The sequence below is a fragment of the Cupressus sempervirens genome, chromosome 2, assembly GCF_028749045.1.
Source record: "Cupressus sempervirens isolate cs-2001-9-10 chromosome 2, ASM2874904v1, whole genome shotgun sequence".
In the NCBI taxonomy this organism is placed as follows: domain Eukaryota; kingdom Viridiplantae; phylum Streptophyta; class Pinopsida; order Cupressales; family Cupressaceae; genus Cupressus; species Cupressus sempervirens.
This window is the reverse complement of record NC_143119.1, coordinates 467649971-467675279: the sequence shown is the minus strand read 5'-3', so window position 1 is coordinate 467675279 and position 25309 is coordinate 467649971. Positions and strand designations below refer to the sequence as shown.

Below are 25309 nucleotides of genomic sequence, written 5' to 3'. Positions count from 1 at the left end.
AACAATCTATGATACTTAGCAGGAGTAGTGAGTTTCTAAGCTAGACTGGACCTGCAAACTTCCTAACCTCCCACATCAACAATAATAGTTCATATTGAGTTTACATGCTTTTCATGATTACACCAACTTATTAGTTTGTGGAACCTTCATTGTGATTATATTTTATATTTTGAAATAATGTACCAAAGCTATGGGTTTTGATTTAATGGTATCAAAGTTGGTTGGATGTCTGCTTGTGTTGCTTGCCTATCTTTTCACATTCCAAGTCAAGTTTTATGCCATGTCAACATTAGAATATTCAAAGTGTCAATTTATTTTGTTAGATGTTGCATTAGTCTTAGTAAATGTTAGCTAAGTTGCATTTGAAACTAAATTATTTATTCATATATCTTCTTTTTAGTGTGATGGTAGTTTTGAGGTAGCTTCCAATATTATCTCTAGACCTTATTTGATCTATTAAGAGAAAATTTTGCATTTTATAGGAGTATCTATTTAGCCATTGCACTTTATGGGAGTCCTTTTTTCCTTAAGAGTGTTGACTATTCTTGGAAAAAAAAAGTGTCTTGGAAGGGAGTTGAATAAGCTTTTGAAAGTTGCATTATTCTTTTATCAGGGTTGGAGTTTTTGTGAAGTACATAAATCCATTTGGGCATGGTGTGTTGTTCATTCTTTGACATACTAATCTTAATATCTACATTCTTCCATTATGTAAAGGTTGGGAGAGAACTAAAGACTTCTTTTGGTTTCTCTAAATGATCATCTTAAGAGTTGGAACCTTTCTTTTGTTTCCATTCTACCTAAACAATATGGGTTATTGATATGGTTGTCCACATTTATTGGATAAATAGAAAAACACTATAATTTTGGGATTAATTGTCCATGACAATTGCATATGACCTCGGTACAAAGATTGGCAAAGATTTGGAAGCTCATTCTTGTGGTTTAATTTCCAAATTATCAATTTGACTCACCACCTTTGTATTAGAAGATATCATGAATCAGTAGTGTTATTGTATGTAAAAGAGTGGTCATTCATCATTCTATACTATGGTAGCTTGTTTGGAGCAACACGTATGTTGAAAATCCATTAGAGTGTAGAAGAATTATTTTGAAGAATGACACCAAATAGATGGGAATTTGGAGAGAGATTTATAATATACAGTAGGGAACTCACATAATGGCATGACTTTGACATTTTAAATGGTCTCTTCAATCATTGGGGGCCGAACATTAGCAGTTTGGAAAGACCTTGATGAGGTAAAAAAGTATATAAGTTCTTTTGGTAGAGTTAATTGAGGTTGTTAAGAGTCATAGTTTGAGTGAGAAAAAAATGAGAAATGGAAATACTATGAGGAATCATCCTCGTGGATGTTGGTGAGATCACTTAGCTTGAAACATGCAAATGAGAGAGCCAAGTCCTATCATAGAAGTGGAGGGGATGATGAAAATGGAAGCTAGCATAGATTGTCAGAGAGCATAGATGCATTGTTTTTTCTATCACAACTCAAGGAGTAAGGGCTAGATTGGTTTAGGTATGACAATTCTTACAAAGGGGTCAAGGAACTCTAGATAGATAATGAGAGAGGAGTCATCTGATCTTGAAATGAAGGGTAATTACCATGTTGATACTAAGGATCTCAAGCTTGATAATGAGGAAAATAGGGAGCTTTGTAGAGAGGATGATAAAAAGGATTCCATTGGGCCTTAGGAAGAGGATCTTGCTTCCATGAAAAGTGAATTTCGTAAAATTGAAGATCATCATGAAATTGAAAATGAGGTTGTCAAATTTGAGGACAAGAAAATTGTATCTGATGTTGAAGAGAACCAGAGCTTTTCAATGGATGAGAGGAGAAGCAAGAGAGTTTCTGATAGCATTTTTGCATACTTTCCCTCTATTATTTTCAATACATGTGTGAAAGAAAGCTTAGCCTTAGTTAAGTATTCATTCAATCCTTACAAGGATTTTAGAGACCCCATGATGGAGATGATTTTGGCTAGCATTATAGACTTCATTAAGTTTGATCTAGAGGAGCTCTTATATTGCCACTTTAGCTTGAATTCTCCTGAGAACCATGATTTGATTAGATAGGCATTTATGGACATTTGGCTTGAACTTCAGGCAATTTAGGCCAAAGAGATACAAGGTGATAGAAAATAGTATTATAGTCAATATTTTTGTCTCTATACATAATAGAGTTCATATATTGTTTTGTGTATAAATAAAGATAATAAATGAGCCAAAATGCATGTCAATGTTTCATCATGATAAGGTATAGAAAAAATTGTGATATCTTGACACATAAATGAGAAAGAGAATCATTAGAAGAAACCTATAAAAGTGTTCCAATGCCAATTGCAGATTTCATTCACCCATCTTCACCTTCACCAACTTCAATAACTCCCAAATGTAATGGATAATCCCATCCTAGGACATTCATCTCTGAAACAATCAAAGGGTATGCCTGGACCATAATTACTAGGTTGCTTTCATTGAGAAGACAAAGTTGTGGAAATCTAGCTTTCGACAAATGAATACAAATTCAAATGTTGATTCCACCTATTTTAAGACAATGGACATTAGTATGTTGGAAAAATATAACTAACATTACTTATGAACATAAAACAATTTTCTAGTAGAGTAAAATAAAATATATTTTTAAACATACAATTTATATGCCCAACATAATAGAAATATAAATAATAGAATAACTTACCATTCCCCTAGGAGAATCACCAGAGCAACTCATGATCCAATCAAAAGGACTTCCATGGTTTGTGCCAATGCAGATCACCCTTCCAAGGAAGTTGCAAAATTAGTCCTTGTGCATATGACATGTGCATTCACCACCTTCACTCTGCATCATCCCTACATCATAGGCTTGAAAATATTTGATGACAAAAACTAGGTTGCTGAAATCATGTTTTATTGTTCACTCCTTCCTCCTGGATTTATATCACTCTTCCTCCTAATAGTTCACTACACCTATTCTCCCAACTCTACTAAGTTCCGTTCTCTATCCCCACTTATCCCATTCCAAAGCCACTATTGTCTTAAGCCTTCATCATTGCCTAACTCTACTATCAACATACCACAGTCCTATTACTTCAACACTTACATTTAAAATTCTCTATTAATATACAAACCCTTGTCTTCTTTAAACTCTAACTCTCAAACACCCTAAGTTATCTTAGATATCCTTAGGCCTTGCCCATACCCATTCCTTCATTTCTAACATGCAATCCCTTGATGAAAATTATAACTTTGTTTTACTATCTAACTAGTTTTCTTGATAGTTCACCTACTTTCTCTATTATTTTTCTATTGTGAATAGTACTAAAGAAATCTAGAATTAAGATAATTCTATTAGTTGTGAACCACTTTTCCATTGGAGAAGTTTGTAACAAATTTTGAAATAGATATTGAGGAGATACCAAAGGCCAAATAGAGATCCCAACTATGAGGTCTTTGTAAGCTTACTTTTTACATCATCATCAACAAATGTATGGCCCCATCTTGTTGAGTTTCCCCTACTCTAACAAAAACATCTTTAAGGGGGCCATTCTCAAACTTCTTAAGGGATAAACTCACAATAGCACATTAACTTAATTTAGCCTCTTTTAATTGTCTAAGAAAACTATAAATAAGGATTTAGCCTTTGAAAGATAGCCATACCCATATCCATCTTTGTTACCCCCATCCCCATGCAACATTGATTTTAGTCTATTTTTAGAAAGCCTTCTTTGTCCATTATTAGATTGGATGTATGGCCATCAGAAAACCAATGTTGTAAATAGAATCAATAATTTTTCTTCATGATAATAGTGTGATATAAAAAGTATTAAATGATTGCTAATAGTAATAAAATACCTTACCAATTGATAATACTCCTCTTCTAATTCTAAAAGGATGTCTATCACATTAGGATCTAACTTGATGGTTGAATTAACCTGCATACATGAAAAGTATAGATTTATATTAGAAAAAATAAAGTTTAAACAATCATTTAATTCCTGTTTGATAATGAAGAATCATTTTTTGTTTTGTTTTTTAAAGTTAAAAATAGAAATTCATTGATCATTCAGCTCCATAATCAGAAACAATAGTCACAATATAGATATGAATAGAGAAATAAAATGAATCTTCTATGCCATTGGGGTAAGATCTTTCAACCATGGATCTAGAGACTTACCAATGGAATAAACAATGAAATCAATCTCCCTGAGCTTTTGTATGTCCACATAGTTGGGCCCATCAAAAATAGAAGTAGGTTTCTACATACTATCATAGATCTTCTGGTAGTTTAGAATGTTAAATTCATCCCTCCTTATTAGAATGCACACTCCATTATCATCCCTTGTTGATTCATAGGCATCCCAAAAAAATTAAACTTGTTTCATAGTTGAAGGGCTCATTAAATGATCCCAAACAAATTTGTTCATGGAAAGGGCTCTCTAAATTCACTCCTCTATTACTGGTGGGTCATAAATGCTAATATTTTCTTGGTCTTCAACAAGACTCTTGCATATATCAATTGTTGAATTATCAGCTATGCTCCTATTGAAAGTAAACCCAAGAATGGCAACCTTCTTCCCCACAAGTGTATTAAACATTGAGGAAATTACCTTGGTCACAAATCATCTTTTCTAATAATCATAAATATCTTCATAACCTATTTCTAGTAGTTTTATACCTTAATTATCCCATTGCATTCACACATGGAAACCAAGTTCAAAATATCTTTCAAATTTGAACCACCAAAGCCAACACTGGCATTCAAAAAATCTGGCCCAAATCTTGAATCCCTCCCCATGGAATTAGCAACCTCTATAACATCTCCCCCATCTGCTTCACACAGAGTAGAAATCACATTCACTGATGAAATCCTCTAAGCCAAAAGTGCATTTTCAGAAATTTTGGAGATTTTTGCAAACCACAAATTTGTATTGATGATCTTTTTCTGAGGAACCCAGTTTTTGTACACTTCTCTCAAAGATTCAACTACTTTCTACCCTGGAGGACTCTTTCTACCTCCAACAACCACAAGTTTTGGATTGAAAAGATCCTAAACAACACTCCCTTTTACAAAAAACTCTAGATTTGAAAGAACCTAAAATTTTAATCACTTTTTGTTATGCATGAGAACCTTTTCAATTATCAATGTTGTTTTCATGGGTACAGTACCCTTTTCCACCATAATTTTACCTGAGATTGAAACATTTGCAATCATTCTTGCAACACTTTCCTAATAGCTCAAATCTATGGCTTTTCCAGCCCCAAAACATCTAACTTTTATTGGGGTATTGACTGAAATGAATACAATCTCTACTTCAATGATAGGCTTTTGTAAATCAATACTAAAACTGAGGTTTTTTCCCCTACAATTTCTTACAACCTCATGAAGCCCAGCCTCATAAATGGGCAATTGGTCACTATTCTAGGTAGCAATTCTGGCTGCTAAAATATCTAAGAGTGCTACATCAATATGAGGGAATTTTAGTGCAATGACAACCATTGTTGGGCCCCCTACATATCCAGCTCCAAGGTAGTAGATTTTCACCATCTTTAACTCCTCTAACATTGCAGAAGAAAATAAATTTCTCTTCTACTTCATAATATGGATTGTAGAATAATAGTTAATTTAAGTAGCATAAAACAAACAAATAGGTGATCTTACAAACATACAAATATTGGTATTTTATGCAGCTTACAGTTTGAGTGAGTAGTAGAATCATAAAAAAAAAAACATTGATGTTTCAATTCATAGATCTATTTTCAATATGTTTGGGATTATAGTAAGACCATAAAGAAAAATAAAGAAAAATATGAGAGAATAGGATGTATGAGGGAAGAAGATGTAAAATTGTAACAAAAACTAAAAGAAATGATCGTCTAGAATAATGGTTGGAAGGAGGGAAAAAATGAGAATAGGAGAGGAGGGAGGAAGGATGTCTACAACCACATGAATGAAAACAAAAAACATGAGTAACCCAAGAACATACTAGATTTTAACAACATACCTTAATAATCAAAGGCTTCTTATCCCTTTGGCTCCTCCTATATTGGAATCTGCATTCACCAATGCTTCCTCATACAAAACTTCCTTCCAAAAAGAGGTATGTAATATGGGTGACTCTTATTGTACCACAAAAGAAGCTACTTTTTTAATTCATGATCTAAATTAAATGCAGTTAAAACCAGTGTTAAATTAAACTCAAGAATAAATAAACAGTGTGGTGTCAATTCAACACAACTTACAAATTAAACATGAAAATTGAAGGTTTGAAATTCTAGTAGTTATAATTTGAACAAGAAAATACATAAATTGTATTCTAGAATTTTGGATTCAAAATAACTATGCATAACATCTACCCCAAGAATAATGGTTGACACATCACTCACTAAAATGTAGTTCTAGCTGAGAGCAACCCAAAGAACATTTTTTCTTCCATTCATCAGAGAGTTAGGCCTAGTTAGCTTTGAATTGAAAAATGAATAATTGCATGAATAATAACAATCAAAGCACTAAAAGAGTTACTAACAAGAAATAACTGATAAAAAGAGAGTGATACTCCCCATTGTTCTAGATTGTGTAACTTACAACCACCCAAATTTCTATTTGGCATCCAACACTACAATTTGAAGCATATGACTTTTGTTTTCTCAAGTCACAATTTACCTATAGAATTTTTATTGCAATTTCTAACAATTTAGAAAATAAAAAAAACACACAATATCACTAATTTAGCTTCATATAATGAAAGTGTAAGAAAAATTATTTCCTTAGAAAACTAGTAGCCTCAAACTCTTGGGGACTTACTGGTTAGGAAACACTGAGGTGTCCGAAGATATGCTCTAAGAAACTATTGTTTCTAACAATTATAACTATTCCACTCTACATGCATAGAATAGTATGTGCATTCGCTACCTGAGATTTATGAATGAAAGAAACAAGTGGAGGAGGTCAATGAGTCATAAATTATGGGTCATGATGGAGTTAGTAGATGTACATCATTTGATTTGAAACCATTAATAACTTATGTAAAATAAAAAGGATGGTTTGTAGCTAGCTATTCACATATGAACCAATGTTGATGTTTTTAGATTTCCACATTTATAATCAATGATTTCTCTCTTGCTTCAGCTTCCTCTTCATTTATCATGTCTTCCTCTCCTAATAGAATAGTTATCTCCATCATGCCCTACATGATAATCACATGTATCTACCACCTCTATCAAAGTGATGAAAACCTCAATCTCTTCTATCATTGTATGTGCTTTGCCTCTACCTTTGTATGAATTGCAATAACTTGTGATGAAAGTTTCTTTAGATTTATATTCTAAATTAATAAACCACAAAATGTGTTACATTTCCCTTTGCTCAATTTATTTGTTGGTTGCAACATTTATATGGATTTTCTATAAGAATGAGGAGACTATTCAATGAGACCATTTAGTTATATGAATATCATCTACTACGTTAAAACTTGGTTTACCAATTGGTGAGTAGACTTTTTTTGTTTTAGATAAATATTTGCTTGCTTCTACTAATTTTAACAATTTTTTCATTATACAACCATAGCATTCAATTAATATGCTTGTATTGAAGCTTTTGGTCATACAAATCAGTAAGACTGTGCCATGGCTCACAACTATTGTTTTTTTAGCCCTTGTGAATGTCTCTAATGTGCAAAAACTGAACAATTAAAGTGCTTTCAAATTTTTAAACCAAATACAACCTTTTCAGTAGCATCAAGAGCAATAGTAGGTCAATACAAAAAGTAGCATCAATAGGATTAGTAACACACTTTTCATTCTATGTATTGTTTGCTACATGACTTGTTTGAGTTGATGAATGGTCATGAAATCCTAAATGTCATTAGAAGACTAGATTAACAAAATGAAGTCTCAAAACATCAATGACATCCTTTGAAAGATACTCAACAAACCCATTTAATCCTTCAACAATCCCACCTTATAGATCCTCAAAAATACATTCTTTCAAACATAAGGAAAGGAAATAGCAAGAATATTTCATATCTGAATTCCTTTCCTCTACCTATTTTCCTCAGCAATCGATTGGAAAAGCAAGCAAGACAATGATGAATGGGTGAGAAAAATAGATATTTCCATCATCAAGTAGTGGACACTCAAGCTTTTAATCAGTAGATTATCCATACAGTCCTTTGGGAAGTCTTTCTTCCATATGGCTAATGCCTTTCAGCCATGAGGTTCCAATACCACATATAAAAAATAGAGATGGTGTCCCCAAGTACTATTTGGGATGAGATGATTTTATTAATCTCAATAAAAAGGATTATTAATTTTGTTATGGATATCCATATCCCATTCCATATTCATTCAGGCTCAAGAAAGGTGAAGAACTAAGGTAAGAAGAAGAGTTGATTCTTCATGTTCCTTGTTCTCCTGAAATACATTAAAAGATGAAAATCAAGTGGACAAACTTTCAACTTCCATCCTTATGCACACACAGAAAGTATATTAAAATTGCATTATGTATTAAATCAACCTATTATTATTTTGATCAATATTCCTAATATGTACCTTAAGTCATATCTCATGGAAGCTACTAAGCTGCTTAAGCTAGATGTTCAACTACTCAATTGATTTCAAGGGTCTGGTAGACCACTTTACTTCTTCAACTATGTATTTGATTTTAATGATCTTTTTATAGAGATCACCCTTACTATCTCTTCTCTAGAGGTGCATGGATTTGTTAATAGTTTAGCTAGAATTGAAGACTCTATTTTGGTTCTATTCTTGTTAGCTTAGGTTAGTTTTCCCTTTTAAATCCCCTTCCAAATAGCTCAAGCCTCTACTAAATTTGATAATTAATTCCCATTCTTGCCAAGAATCAAGCAGTGAGAGTTGTCATCTCTTCTTCTGTATTAATGATCAATCTATCCTAGGAAGGATTTTCTCACCTTGGTGGCATCTTATACTTATCACTTACCATTTGATTACAATATCTTTGTGAATTCAATAGGATTAATTGAAGCAGTAGACAAAAAATCGAGATCAAAATCATAGATAGTGAGGAATCTCTCAAATAAATAAAGGCAAGGAAGAATAAATAATACGCATATGTCATCCTTATTTTAATTGGGTGCAAGTCATAAGAGTTTGAACATTCTAATATTTTTAGAATAAAAAAAGACCATACCAAACTTGCTATAATTGGAAGGAGAAGTCATCAAGAATTTGTAAAATCAATGAAACCTGGTAGCATTGAAGGATATTTGAAGACTATAAAAGAATCCAATACACGTCTTCATCCTTGGTGTAAACCTCTTAATTTGAAAGAGAGATGAACACTAGGAACAAAGTTTTTCATCCACAATAATGGAGTTGAAACTCATCAAGGTCAAATTCAAGGTAGTTTTGAATGAATATATGATGCCATTCAAAATGTTTATTACAGATCCCATGTGCAATATCTATGAAAGAAGAGCTCAAATGTCAAGAGGAAGCATGGAAGAATGAGTAAATTTCTCTTTATCTATAAGATGAGAGAGTAACAGCAACTTGAGACAAGGTGTCAAGAGTGAAATCTGTACTTGCAACACATGCATGCTTCCTTATACAAAAAATTTCTCATAGAGATGAACGTGTCTGAGATATTTACATCATTTTGATAGGTCAATTATAAAATAAATTTCTGTAGGTAGGTTTGATTTCTTTTTTTGAAATGTTTTTTTTTTTCTTTGAATAGTTCATTTAAATGTAAATAAGTTGACTTAAAAGTGCGATGTTATGGATTTGAAATTTTGATAGATTATCTTTGTGCAAGTTCTTTGGAGTACATCTTTCTTAGACTCATTTCTCTTCTTAGTTAATAATCAAGTGCCATCTAGTTTTGTTACAGATCCTAGTTGGGACTCATAACTTATACGTCTATCTTTTAGGACCTCAAACTTCATGCTATGGTTCCTTGAGTTTACACCTCTTTTCAATTCCCTATATAATTTCTTTTCATTGCAAGAAATAGTGTGAGCACCATTAAAAAATATGGTAATGAACACATTATCTAAAAAATGATGGTAAATAGTGCTTCTAAAGCCTGTGATCAATTTTTTGTCTAAGGTAATATAGTTGTTTCTTTTTGGCGAGCTTAGTGGTTGATATATACATAATAACATTAGAATTTTGACTGTGAAGACAAACTTGTACCTATGCTATGGAGATAGTTTATCAATCCATAAAACAAGTTTAGTTATCTTAAAACTGGGATTGAGCTATTCTCTTTCATTTTTTTAGCTTCTCTATGTAGAAACTTAGTGCTAATAGAAAGTCATTCTGAAAAGATTGGTGCCACAAATTGTGCTTCTCAAATGTGACAAGGGTTACATTGTTCTTAAGGTGCAAATGATGGTGTTTTTGCACAGATTTTTGTGGTTTCAAGGGGTATGCATACTATTTCTACATGGATTTTCTTGAACCCTAAATAAGCATTGGGTGATTGCATGAGAGGAAGGAATATTTTTGGGCATGGGCATGCTTTATGGAGCTATCTATTTCACTCCATTTCTTAATATTTCTATTTTATACCATCTATTGAAACATCAGATAGATATCATTTAAGTAATGACCTAAATCGTTAGTAGGAAAACCCAATTCAATAGAAAAGTTATTCATTAGATAAAAATTTGAAGAATATTTATTGAACTTATCCTATGCTTTTAGTAGGAAATACATTCAACCATTCAATATGTTATCATTCTTAATGCACTTACTAAGTAGATTACATTCATTGACTGACTTGGCTCCAAGGATTAATGTGCCTCATGAAAAGGTATTGATTGAGAGTAGGACATAAAGGTTAGGGATCATATTAGATGTATATGAAGAGAGGTTGTCAAAGAGAAATTTTTTTAGGGGACGTATATAGGCTCGTTGATTTGTCTTGTCTTCAATTTACTAAGTATGTAGTGAATGTTACTGATAAGGGATATTTTGGTTAGGTATATGCAACATGTGAATGCCTAGTGGGAGGATTTTTCCTCCAAAGATGTATGGAAGAAGGTCTTGGTTATGAAAAACTATAGATCATGTGACCAAGGTTTTAAAATTTTACTGGGTTTTCTAAACAATACCACCCTCATCTAGTTTCTGGATGATGGAATGTTGCAAGGACTATTTGTTATAGGAAATGCTACCTACTGGTATTAAATTCATGTTGGATTCAAATTTCTATGAGAAATATGGAGGTTTGTAGGCCTCTCATGGTTGCAAGGGTGGATAGAACCTTAGGGTGTTTTCATTATGTCTTCTATAATAGAATGAACACTAAGTTATTGCTAACTGACATGTTGACATAATTAGGATAGTAAAAGTCTTTATTTTCTATGAACCCAAAGTAGGAATGTGCATGGATGAATTGATAGGGTGTGGGGATTTGGTGGCGGGTTTATTCAATGCAAAGTGTGAATTTTTTATATGGAGAATACTAGAGTCAAGATTTTGATCAAGTTTTGGGATCCTTATATACATAAACTGTCCAATAGAATGTGGGGTCATGACAACCAAAAAAAGCAAGTGATCAGCACTTTGTTTATGATTAGAAGTTGGGTGTAACTAGCATATGCATTAAGGCAGGTGTTGGAGTTAGTAAATGAATAGATGTGCCTTTGGACGGTCTTTTGAGTGTGAGGATAAAGTGGATTGGTTGATGGAACCTTGAGTTGTTCCTAATTAGTAATATCTAGTTAGTATCTTAGAAAAGGATTTTTGATGCAAAGTTGTTCCTAATTAGTAATATCCTGATTTGGGCATTGGTTCATGAGGATCTAGGTAGGGTCTATGATTCTACCTATGCATCTGTTGGGAATTGCGAGTCGCAAACCTCAATAGATCCACATGTAGGATCATGGACCCTACCTAAAACAATCTCAAATCTAGGTAGCTGCACAAGTATCTAGCACAAATCTGTGGGAATCTATATGTAATGGTGGGTAAAAGGTGGGCCCAACTTGAAAATATTATATTTTTTAATATATTTTTTCCCTCCAAACCCCAAAAAGGACCCTTTTATTCAACATGTAAACACATTTAATCTCACATTGGCTCTCTATTTTGAAATGATTTAGTTTTAAAATTATGTATATTTCTTTGATTTTTTTGTATATATAATGCAAATATATATTCACAAATCCTAATTGGGGAAAAAATCACAAATCCATGGATCCAATTCACATGCCTGAATTGGATTCATATCCTAAATTGATAACAAAGGTTACAATAAATTGATTGGTAAGGTAAATATAAGAGAGCCTTTATAGTGACATGAAATCTTGAGGTAAGCAATAGGGCAGAGTATTGAATAATGTAATAATAATTTTTAAAAATAAGAGACATGTTTTTCCAATATTCTAATTTTCATTCACTGTGGCAGTCAAATTCTTAGTGTTCTCAGCAATCCAAACATTATCATTTTGATAGATCATTGTTTGAGGAGGACATATGGATGAGATAAGAGTATTTAGTCTTTTGAATGACTTTATTTCATTGAGTATAGTGAGAGATATCTTCTTTTAACTCAAAATTTCTTAAAACCCTCAAATTGGAAACTCGTGGATGCAAGATGTAAGTTTCTAACGCATTTCATGTATAATAAGGCCTCAATCCTGGCCATTAGGGAGTAAAAAGAATTTACTTTATTTTCATAAGATTCCAGAAAGTCATGCAACACTTGGCACATGGATTCAATGTGAGAAGGTGAAAATGATCAGTTATAGGAAGGTGGTCTTGGTAGTCATAATTAAGAGTAATTGGTTTTGTCTACTAAATAGGAGTGAGGGATAGCCTTATAGGATTTGAGAGGGCTATAAGATGGTGGTGTTTGACATGCTCAAGGTTTCAAAGAATACTAGAGAATCTGAGAAGAGGGTTAAGTCAGTAGGAGTTGCAAAAAGTTAATAAACTACCATGTTAAGGCAGGATTAAGTCTATAGACTCGATCTTGCAAATCAATCTGTAGAGATTCTAGTAATTCTTGTTGTATTTTTAAGAAAATATTTTGTTGTTTCCTATAGGTAATCTTAAGCATTTCTAATAATATTTTGTTTTTTGATACATCATATTTGTAGCTTATGTTCTTTCAAATAAATCTATGCACAAGAAAACGGGTGTGGAAAAGTTCAAATAAAAAGGCTATTGATAGAAGATAAGAGAAATTAAAAATATACCTACATACATTCATGTTCAAATTCATCTCGGCCCAATCTTAGCTAAGAAAACTTGATGCATTGACAGGTGTAGGAACCTATTCCTGTTAGTCACCACATCAGCGTGGCCATATCATATTAAAACAAACAACAAATATTGATGTAATTAGAAAAATAAACCCTAGCATCTTACCATTGTTTTAGCTTTAGCCTTGCATGGATTAGAGGAGGGAAAATGGGTTGAATTCCCTCTATTGATGGAGTAAGAAGATTAAGCGCTTGAATTCCTACCCATACAAAAATGATCATTCTCTCCCATCTCTAGCGTGAAAATTGAAGTGTCGTGTCTTCCCTCTTTTCTCAAAGAAAAATCAATGAGTTTTATTTTAAATAATAAATATCAATTATAATAATTTTTATTGTAATAATAATTAATTATAATTATTATATAATGAGTATTTATAGACAAATTATAATGCATACATATTTATTGAGAACAATGGTCAAATAGTAATAATGTATTTTTTTCTTTTAATATATCTATAATAAGATGTCTTGAATTTTTCAATTTTTAATGATTATAGAAAATATATATCAAAATTAATTTTTATTTATAATAATAAATATTAATTAAAGGTGATAGTTTTTTTTTAAAAATTATTTATGGTACCGAGTTTTAATTTTAAAGAATAATCCAAATTCTTTATAATAATCAAATTAATAACTTAAATATTTAAATTAAATTATTAATTTTATCTCAAAATATCTCTTTTAAGGAGGAGTGTGATTGGAGATGATATGACTATATTATATTGTTTTTCTTGATCAATTTATTTGTAGCACATAATAATTAAGTGGAACTGGGCATTGCCTAACTAATGCTTATAATTGTTTGAAAATAATTAATACATAATTAGATAACTCGTATTATCATAACATTATAATATTGTCAAATAACTACATCATACTCTAAAAGAAAAAGTTATCTTCTAGATAATCATCAAATAAAATCTCCCAAGCCAAGCCATTTAATAAAGTGTACTCCTTATCTGGAAGATGGTAAGTGAAACCACAATTAGTATGAGAAAGAGAAGCTCCAAGGGTGATGAATGGACTATGGAAAATAAAATTAGCTTAATACATTAATAAATAAACCTTAGAAAATTTGAAGAGAGAAATTACAAATGACTAATTATTTGTGAGTCATTTATTAAGTCATTTATTAGGTAAGTTAATTTAGTCACTTGTATTTGGGTGACTAATTATCTAGTCACTTATTTAGTCATTTATATATGGTTGATCTTGTGATTTTACCTAGTGACCAACTTAGTCATGTATTTAGTCAATTATGCTTGCAAATTGCAAACAAATACTAGAATGTGATCAATTTTAGTCACGTGACTAAAACTTTTAGTGGCATGACTAAAAAATTTAGTCACATAGTCACATATTTTCCAAAATGTACTAGCGATTGGACAAGTAATTATTTTGCAAAAAAAATAATTCTTTCCCTCAATTCCATTGTCCTACTTCATCAAAACATGATTATCTATATTTTGTACAATCTATACAAACTTCTAAGGTTATACATGTCATCACCAACATGTATGTTATCTCCATGTAACTTCTCCTATCATAACATGACAGCTGTAATATGTTATAAACAAAACAATACATTGTTGTAAACCAAATTCTATACTTAGACAATTTTTTGATAACCAAACACTAAGTATCTTTATTTTCAAGGTTTCTTGTCAACATGTACATCATGTGTTGCTATTAATGAAAGCAATTATATATCACTATTAGCTAATTGTGAACAATCTCCCCATTTGGCATTGATGGCAACAAAATAGAAAAAATTGGCTAACTGAAAAAAACAAAAGTGAATAACACCTTACATCTATTAGTCAAGCTTTTACATATGCTCCCCCTTATGATATACTTTACACTTTTACAATCTCCACATGTATCTCTCCCCTTTATATCTTTCCCAACATTGACATGTATACAATTTTCACATGAATCTCCCCCTTTGACATCAATGAAAAAGGTCAAAATGTCAAGATTTAGTCCAAAATCATCATCCTTCCTTATGCTAAATAATCTTCATACAATCATTAAAAATAGTCTTCGAGCTATTCATACCTTTGGTCCATGTCTCTTTTGTAGACTCTGCTGATGTGAAAATTGCATATAATGCATATGATGCAATCATGACTACATTGATATTTGAATACAAAAGGTTTGCATATGTGTCCTTAGCCTTGACATATTCCTCTAGCTGCTTCTCAAAAAAAGATAGCTATAGAGAAATAGATTCTCTAAAATTAGATGTTCTCCTTAATATCTACTCTTTTTGAAGTTTTAGTTTCCTGATCTCGTTGTGAATACTGGCAACTTGACTCTTGAAATCATTAACTTTGTTAAATGGATGCTAGATCTAGCTAGATAAAGCCTCTAGCTCATTCATCTCTATCTCTATCTGATTGTCCAAGTCTTTAGTTAGTTTGTATGATAAGGTACACTTAACATATAAAGCTTTCCCTTCCTGCTAGCATTTCTAAAATTCTTTTATGCATGTATCAAGATTTACTAAGCCATTCTTGACATTCTGGCAGATGGTACTAAATAGGTTAGCATCATGGGAAATTTGAGCCTTTACCTCTGCAACATTCAACAAATTAGTAAACTATTCATTGAAAGACTTTAACATTACTTCTGCTCTTTGTTTGGGATCTGACTCAGTATGTTGTATTGTCAAACTGTTAGTCACTTCCATTAATGATCTCTACAAAATCTTAACTATCTTATTCTTCTGTAGAAGTTTGGATAAGGATGAGATCAAATCAATTTGATCATCATCATCAGTAGCCAAACTAGTAAGAGAGAGTGGAGTAGATGAAATAGACGGTCTAGTCTTATCCTCCCTCTATTTCTTTGTTGCTTCTTTAGTTTTCCTTTCTTCCTCTTCTTTCCTTTCCTTTTCCTTTCTTTCTTCCTCTATTTTCTTTTTCTTTTTGTTGGTGTAAATAATTATTTACTTATTACACTTAAGTTTACTTAGGTTAATGCATTATTTATTTAATTTGCATTATTTTATTAGTGAGACACTTAGGAGTTTGTGCACTCTTGTGTGTTGTCATGATGATATCATAGGGGTCTGCACCTCTTTTAAGCACATGTTGTCTACAACACAGGAATCTTCTACACACATATGACACTTTGTCATTCTTATCCATTCATCTAAAATGTTGGATAAGGTGCTTAGTTGTCTTATCTTTTGGTTTTTTCTAAAGATATTCTAGGTGCTTTCTAAGAGGCTTCTATATACAGGTACTCCTAGTGTACTCTTAATCATGGCATATTGAATACATTGTTATTCTGATCATGCTCTTTCTCTCTTTGGTCTACTATGTGCTTGTGTTTGAGTTCTTAGTTCTTGGGTGAATTTTTCCCTTAAGAAAATTCTTACACTTTTCTTCTTCTGAAATCCTTCTCTTATCTTCATCTTCCTTTCTTTTCCTATCTTCCTCAAGCAATTTTTGATTGGCTTTCTCTATCTTCTTCTTTTCAACTTCTATTAGTCTCTTCTCTTCCTCAATTTGTTTCAACTTTTTCTCAACATCCTTGATGTCTGGTATATTTGTTTCAGATCCACCAAATGGACTGGTATCATCAATGTTAAGAGTAACATTGGTTTGATCAGTCTTCATGGTATCACCACTTACTGATATTTCTAAGGCTCTAGGAGTTGGAGGAGATGCATCCTATGACTTTGACAACACCTTATTGATAGCTACTACAGTCTCCTTTCTCAACTTATCTTTCTCACCAATAATAAATAAGAATGACCTCAACTTATTCCTCGAGTATGGTGCGAGGTTATTTAGAAATCTCTTAATTTCATCTTCATCATCAGTCTTGAAATTTTTTTTTAGTATAGACTTTCAAAGTTCAAGGTCTTCTTCTCTATGAGTCTCTCATAGACTTTTTGGTTCACTACTCCTTTGATATCCTTCATACTAAGATCATTTACAATGATACATCTTATAGTAGATATATCAATTGATCCTTCTCAAAATTATTATATAGATCATAAAAATTTTTCATCTAAATAAAGTTTCCCTCATTTGTAATCATTGTGTTTATCTTCTCAATCTTCAGCTTCCAAGGTTGTCAAGCTTTGCTTGTTGCTTATTTAGGTGGAGTCACCTTTTTTGCTTGTTTGGTTTCCTATTCCTCAACCTCTTCATCATCACTAGAGTCAATTATGAACAATGTTCTTTGTCTCTTACTAGGTCTTGTAGCCATCTATTTGACTCAGTTTGTCATAGACACTTCTTCAACTAATCTTTCTAATTTTCTCTTATGTTCACTAGGTTGAACATCAGGCATTGCTACATATGGAATGCTCTGTCCTAAATTGTCTTAGCAACTAAAACTGAAAAGGGTTGTATCTTTAATACACCTTGTTTCATTATCTATCTCATGGCCTCAGGTTCACTCTCTTTTATTCTAGCCTCAAATAATTCCTTCTTCAATATTGACTGTACCTTCTTATGAAATGCCTTCTCCAAGGTTTCTTGATGAGCATGCTACATGATCTCATCATACATGCCAAATATATACTCAGTTTTATCTTTCTTTGAATTCAACAACAAATAAATGTATCCAACTACAACATCATCACTCAACTCATAGGTCAAAGGATCCAAAAATGTCTCATGAAGTTCCACTAATTGAATATAAGTTTGATCTATATCAACTAACATACAAATGTCTTCCTTGAACCTATCCACATTTACTAGTGAAATCCTAAATCTCCATTTCATCTCACTTTGAAAAGTCCTAATGATTAGGTTTCCACTATCCAATACTTTGTAGGGTGTCTTCTACATACCTCTAATATCTTCTCCACAGTGCATCTATTACTACTCAGTATATATGTTACTAACAAGTAGGGAAATCTCTTTAGTACATGAAAGAATATGTGATTTATTAATGATTAGAATCTAAATACACCATTCTTTATTCTCTTAATTTTTTCAAGGTTTTCCAAGAGTTTCATCCTCAAAATTTCACTCAGATTTACTTGCTCTTTCTTAACACATATCTTATAAGCTACATAAATAAATCCTATTGAAAGTTCATCCATCTTAGAACTTGGAAAAACTAAATAAGACTTAATTCTACTAAGAAATCTTACATCATCCTGCTTGATGGAACTAATTACCATAGCCTTCCCATTGTATACTACCTTAGTATAACTTTCTACTTTCTTCTTAACCATCTTTTCACCTATAGGTACACTACCTTATTTGCTAAGACTAGTTACATCATGAATAAGGTCAGTCAAGATGTCTACTACATGATCTTGCATCCACAATTTTCCATCATGTATCCTACTTAGTATAATTTGTGTCCATTCATCTATATCCAGCTCATGGTAGAAATGATACTTAAACAAGTCTGATTCCCTTAAGTGTTCAAATCTAGGCTTCATCGTCATGTCATGGGTGAAGACTAGTTCCATATCCTTGTTCATATATTCACTACCAATCGACTCAAACTTTTAATTCAAATAATTTTCTATATCTTCAAGGTAAACTACATTGTTTAGAGTGATACACAATGCTAAATTAGGGTTTCCTTCATTAGGTTTTACGAAAACTATCTTAAACTTAGGTTTGTCCTCATTCTCAACACTATGAACAACTAACATGTCCATGAACTTTATCAAACAATATCTTTTACCAAACAAATTTGCAAAAAAATGATAAAATAACTCTTTCCAAAAATAGGGTTTGCTACAAAATAACTTTGACAAGTTGCTTCTAGACGCTCTTCATTTCAAATGTGTTTGTAATGAAGTAAAATTCAATTCTATACTCCATTTATTCATCAACTTGAACTTTCATTTATTGAATACTTCACAAATATGAAAAAGTTGTTGATTACTTCTATAGTTAGATACCTACTCAAACTCATCCATCTGATCTTTAGATGTCACCTGAGGTTTACTATAGCCTCCCATCATGATAAACATCCTCAAAACTTTGCATCACAAAATTCTCTACAAAAAATATCCTTTTCATCTTCTATTACAGAGTCAACTTTTACTGCAATACTAGTAACTCTAAATTTCATCATAACTTGTTTAGATGAGCTCCAAATTACAAGCAAGCTTAGGTATCATCTAAACACAACTAGATACACCTTTTCCCAACTTTGCTACTTCTAATTTGGTCTCTAAATGAAGTTCTCAAATATTGATGATGTGAACAAGCTTAATTCAACTTAATTGAATCAAACTCAACAACTAACTTTGATCTTCCTATCTTATCATCATCTAACTTTTCTTTTGAGATATTTGTTCCTTTCAAAAATGCTTCATTAAGTTATTCTCAAAGTTCACTCACAATGTTTCTTTGTTCTTCATCATTTCTACTAGTTCTGGAGTTCCTTTCATGGTTCCTTCTATTCTAAAGTTTCTTCCATTGTTCCTTCTATATCCAAAGTTTCTATCCATTATGCAGTACATAAGGTGTGTCTGAAGCTATTGCATAACTAACATACAAGTGCTCTTCTTCTAGGATTCTACTGATCATCAGGTGCATGAAAATTCTGAGTGATGTGTCCTATGTTGTTACACTTAAAACACACAATCTATCTTCTATCACCATAAGATCTTCTTTCTCTTGATGTCCATTAATTAGTCTTCTTCTATCTATAGGGTTATTATTTCTAGATATTCTATCATTTGTTCTATCCTTATCATACTTAGGTTTCCTACAATCAATTGTATTATTACCCATACCATGACAATTATGATAATAAAAGTCCATAACATGATTAAATGACTTATTAGTACAATCTATTTTCATATGACCTATTTCATTACATAGAAAGCACTTACCTCTAAATTTATACCTAGTTTTCTTGGGAGTCTCCACTTGCTTTAGTTCATCCAAGATTTCAACTTCATTGATTTTCTCAATTTCTTTAGGTTTCTTAGAGGATTGACTAGATTCAATCTTATCATCAGATTCATCTTTTTCTTTTGAATTTGATCTAATCTTAGGTTTCTTCGTAGACATGTTAATTAGATAACCAAGACTAATCTTGTCATAAGAAGGTCTGTATATAGACATAGAGTCATCAAGTTTTTCTCGGCTAGAATAAAGTTTCTCAAGCTGCTATTTGCACTATGTGAATTCACCTTTCACAATAGTATTATACTTAAGGAGTTCTTAATGGTCTTCGTTAAATATGTCAAACTTAGATGTTTTCTTTGCTAGACTTGCTCTCAAATCTGCATTTTTAGTCTTCAAATCAGATTCAACTTTGCTAGGATCATTTCTCAAAGTCAACTTCAGATTTGTAATCTTCAACTCTTTCTTCAAGATCTTGTACTCTTCAACTTTGTATTCATCATCACTAGTTTCAGATTTAGTAGATTCAGTCTTTGATTTTAGATGATTAATCTTTTCTTTCAATTGACCAATGTATAATTTGGAGTCTTCATATCTGTCCTTCAGCTTATGTCTTTCTTCAGCACGGAGACCAATTTGTTCAAGAGCTTCTTCAAGGTACTTCATCAACTATTTCATATCCATAGGGATCTTACTTAAGTTGTTAAGCCTCTTCAAAGTAACTATTCTCTGATACTAATTGTTAGAAATATGGATTACTAGGGGGTGAATCAATAATCTACAAACTTTAGTCACCAACTAGATATTATTACTTACTTTAAACCATGCATAACAAATAAATAAAGTAATGCTGAATAGTAACAATAACAATGCACAAAGATAACTCAAAAAACCATATTTTGTTTACTAGGGAAACCCTTGCTAAGGTAAAACCCTAGTGGGGATGATACCCACTAGACAATAATGATATATAACTTCCTTTTTAGAGGATGGACCCTATTATGAGTCAATGAGAAAATTCAATATAAGGAGTCCCTGTTAGGAGACTTTGAATCTCTATTAGGAGATTCCAACATTGTTAGGAGTTGTAGTATAATGTATGCAAGAAGAGCTCACTACCCAAACATGCAGTTTCAACTACAAGAAGAGCTCACTGCTCAAACAGTAATTTACTATTATTTTCCTTCCTTTTCTAATCTCTGATCTTTAGCTTGATCTCAGATCACTAGATAGTTCATACAAAATTTTGCATATATCACTTTCACAAAAGTTCACTCACTTTCTAATCTTACTTTGCTTACAATATTACATTAAAAAGGCACACTTCTTATTGCAAGAATTTCTTTGCATAAATACCATGCCTTTACATAAAATACTATTGGGTTAGCTAAGACCACAATTCACTTTTCCAAGTTAGAGTAAACATCTAGGATGTAGGCCCTAATTGGACAAGTAATTGTTTTGCAAACAAAACAATTCTTTCCTTCGATTTTGTTGTCCTACTTCATCAAAACACAATTATCTTTGTTTTGTATAGTCTGTACAAACTTCTAAGGTTATTCATGAACATGTATACTATCTCCATGTATTTTTTCTTGTCATAACATGACTTCTACAAGGTGTTATAAACAAAACAATACATTTCTATAAACCAAATTCTATACTTAGACAATTTTCTCATAACTAAACACTAAGTATCTTTATTTCTAAGGTTTCCTATCAAAATATACATCATCTTTTTTCATTAATGAGAACAATTACATATCACTATTAGCCAATTATCAACATCAACATAGACTAGATACTGATCAAAGTAGATCTAATATTAGCATCTTCTTCTTGCAACTTGGCAAGCCTACTTTAAGTTGTTAGTAGCCTCTAAAAATGTATCTGATGATTACTAGGAGATAGCTTTAGTGTGTTACCTATGAGTTGCAAATCTCCTTACAACTATTCAATAGGTTATTGATTTTCCTTAATGAATAGATCAACATTACATAGCTTAGTGTATAGAGAGAAAGTGTTCTCTAACACCTTCTTGACATTTTCCATTTTGGTGTTGGAAATATAAGATAGGCTAGGTTATGGAGAGGGGAGGGGTGAATTAGGAACCAATAAAACTTAATATTAATTCACCAATTAATCCTTCATATGTAATCTAATCTAATTGCATGAATGTAAAATTGAAAGCATACTACAGTATAAATTTCTCCTGTTAAGGCTTACAAAGATCACTTCTAATGATCTTCCCTATTAGGAGCAATAAGAACTACTAAATCTACCTAGAAAAAGGATTTACAAAAATACAATGAAGTATGTACTTGGTAGAGAGATTTACAATAGACTATTAAGTCTACCTTGTGAAAGGATTTAACTATTCCACCTGTTAGGATGAACAAGTGGTTGATCTTTGATCGGCAACTTTGATTTTCTAAATGAGATTCTGTTGGAGTATAATGATCACGTTGCTATGATAGATAAATATTTTTTGATCCTTATACTATTTTTAGCCTTCTTACATTACATATATACCAATCCAATTTATAATTCATCAAATTTGGCTACAATAAAAGTTTCAACAAAATACACAAAGTCAGCCCAACTACTGGTACTCAAGTTATGAAGACAAACTTGACAAGGTTCTAACACTTCAAAACCATTGTCAACACTTGAAATCATCATACACTCAGTAGACATAGAAGCTCAACTCATACTAATCACTTCCAAGTAATCTAAACTTGGTTTGCACCGATGACTTGGTGAACATTGCAAAACTTGGCATATAAACAAAATAACTTGGTTGACATTACATAGCTCAGTCAACACTATCACTATGAGCTTAGTATAAATTGAATCACTTGGTTGAAATTGCATAGCTTGGTCAACACTAGATCCACATCACTAAAGCTTCAAACTCGATAAATGTTGGAGAACTTGATTTGCACTAAGAAATTTGGTAAACACTATGAAGCTTGATTTACACTGATAATCATCAACTTGGTAGATACTACTCGGTACAAACTAAATATTGTTCCTAGAACTTAGTGTAATCACCTAAAAATGGTCATCTAGACTATTAGCCCCCTTTTCAACATTTTGGCTAAATTAATTTAATCACTTACCTAAGCCAAATTGCTAATAATCAATTTATTTGATTATAACCTATAGTTTGACTATGCTATCCTAAGTTCATTATTTGATTAAAAGAACATGTCCCCTTTTAATTAAATAAAATACCCCATTCTTCTAACCTACTTAAAGTGCACACATAAAGTCTTTTTTCTATTTTGCAATTAAAAGAAAAGGCTTTGTGACTTTTGTCTTATATGACAAGTCAACTTATATTCTATTGGTTGATTTGTGTGTGCACATGGATCACTCCTATTTTCGAATTCCACCGTTGATCATCCACCATTTTCATCTTGATCTCCACCGTCCATACATCTTTAAAAGGGAGAGAGCTTTCCCCCTCAATCCATCTTTTGAATATTGTTATGTTGCAGGTTTTCTAACAGGTTTCTTTGGAGCTTTGTGGAGAACTTCTATTTCTTGTCTACATTCTCTCATACCATAGCATTTTAGCTTAGATTCATGTTGCATGTTAGTTTAGCTTCTATTTTGCGATAATATATCTCACATAGCTTAATATTTGGATTGTAACACTCTCATCCATGCTTAGAATAGCTGCATTTGACATTCTCATTCTAGCTTAATCTTCATTTGCATTGCATCCTTGAGGAACTCCTTGGGACATTTGCATTCTTGCATCTTGTCTTTGGAACCTCCCATTGCATGGTTTACTAGCAAGAAGAGTATCTCTAAGGCTCATCTCAGAGCCTTCTTATTCTTAAAATATACTCTCTTGCACTCCGTGGATAGGGAGCTCTAAGCCGGCATCCGAACATTCCAAACTCATGAAATCATTTGGATAGAAGGGTTTAGAGTGGGACACTTTCGAGTGTACATTTTTGGCGCCCACCGTGGGGCTTGAATCAAATTTTCAGCTCCATTTGCTTTCATTTCTTATCTCTGGTTTTTTACAGCAGCATATTGGGTCTAATCAAATGCTTTTGTAGAATTTTTACTTTGGTTTTAAGGCCAAGCCATAAGTAAATTGGTTTGAAGGCCAAAAACTTAGTTGGTTTAAAGATTTGATCATATCTTTTAAACCGCTTAGAATTTGGTTCTAAATTTTTTTTTGCAGGTTGGATATATGCTCAAAATGTCTCAGTCCAATTTGCAAAGCATTTTGAAGTGATTTTCGGGAGTTATGAGTTTTTCTTTGTATTTCATAAAAAGTCGTTTCTGATCGCAAATCAGAGATTTTTTTTAAAAAACTTACATTTTCAGAAAGGTTTTTCAATTCTAATGAGGGTTCTTTCTTTGTGTTTTGAATTTTGAGATCGTATTAAGGATAAAAAATTTGATTTGATAAATTTAGCCTGTTTTGACAAAATCAATCTCTAGGGAGCAAATGAAGAGATTTTTTAAAATTTCTTGCATTTTTGGAAAGCTCTCTGATTTTTAACAGGGGTCTCTTTTTTTTATTTTCATTTTTGGATACGAAATAATAGCAAAAAAGTCCAATCTTGTTGACTAGGTCAAAACCAAAGAGTAAAAATGAAAGCATTTGTGATTAACTTGCACTTTCTTTGCATGTACTTGGTTGGAGGATAAATTAGATTTTTGAAGCAACTCACCACTTTTTATTGCAGATTTTTATGTTATTTCACACTAACTTTTGTTGCTAACAAGTTGTGATTTCAGGTTGCCATCCTTGTGAAAAAAATTGAAATATTGCATAAAAAGAACGCATGTCAAAACTTCAAATGCACAAGGGCTACTAACGATTGTTTGCAGGGCTGCCCAAAGCATAAAAACCCAAATTTCTTGCTTTTTTGTTTTCATGTGTGGCATTGAATAATTGTTCATTTTTCATAGGCACATAAAACTTGTGATTGGAGTCTTTTGGTAATAGGAGAGTATGCTCTTCACCCTTGTGGTGAATCAGAAATCTTGACTTGCCATTTGGTTTCAAAAGCAAGGGGTAACTGAATCTTCTTGGCGTGTTTGGGAGAAAATGATTGGAATAGGAGAGTATGCTCTTCACCCTTGTGGTGAATCAGAAATCTTGACTTTCAAAAGTTGATCCACTCTTTGTGTAGTTAGAATCCTTTAGAGGGCCTGCTCTC

General features: G+C 32.1%; 1 pseudogene; it reads right to left on the bottom strand.

Moving 5' to 3' along the window:
- Positions 1–4143: 4143 nt before the first annotated feature.
- Positions 4144–5561, bottom strand: LOC149573071 (UDP-glucose 6-dehydrogenase 1-like; annotated as a pseudogene).
- Positions 5562–25309: the final 19748 nt, after the last annotated feature.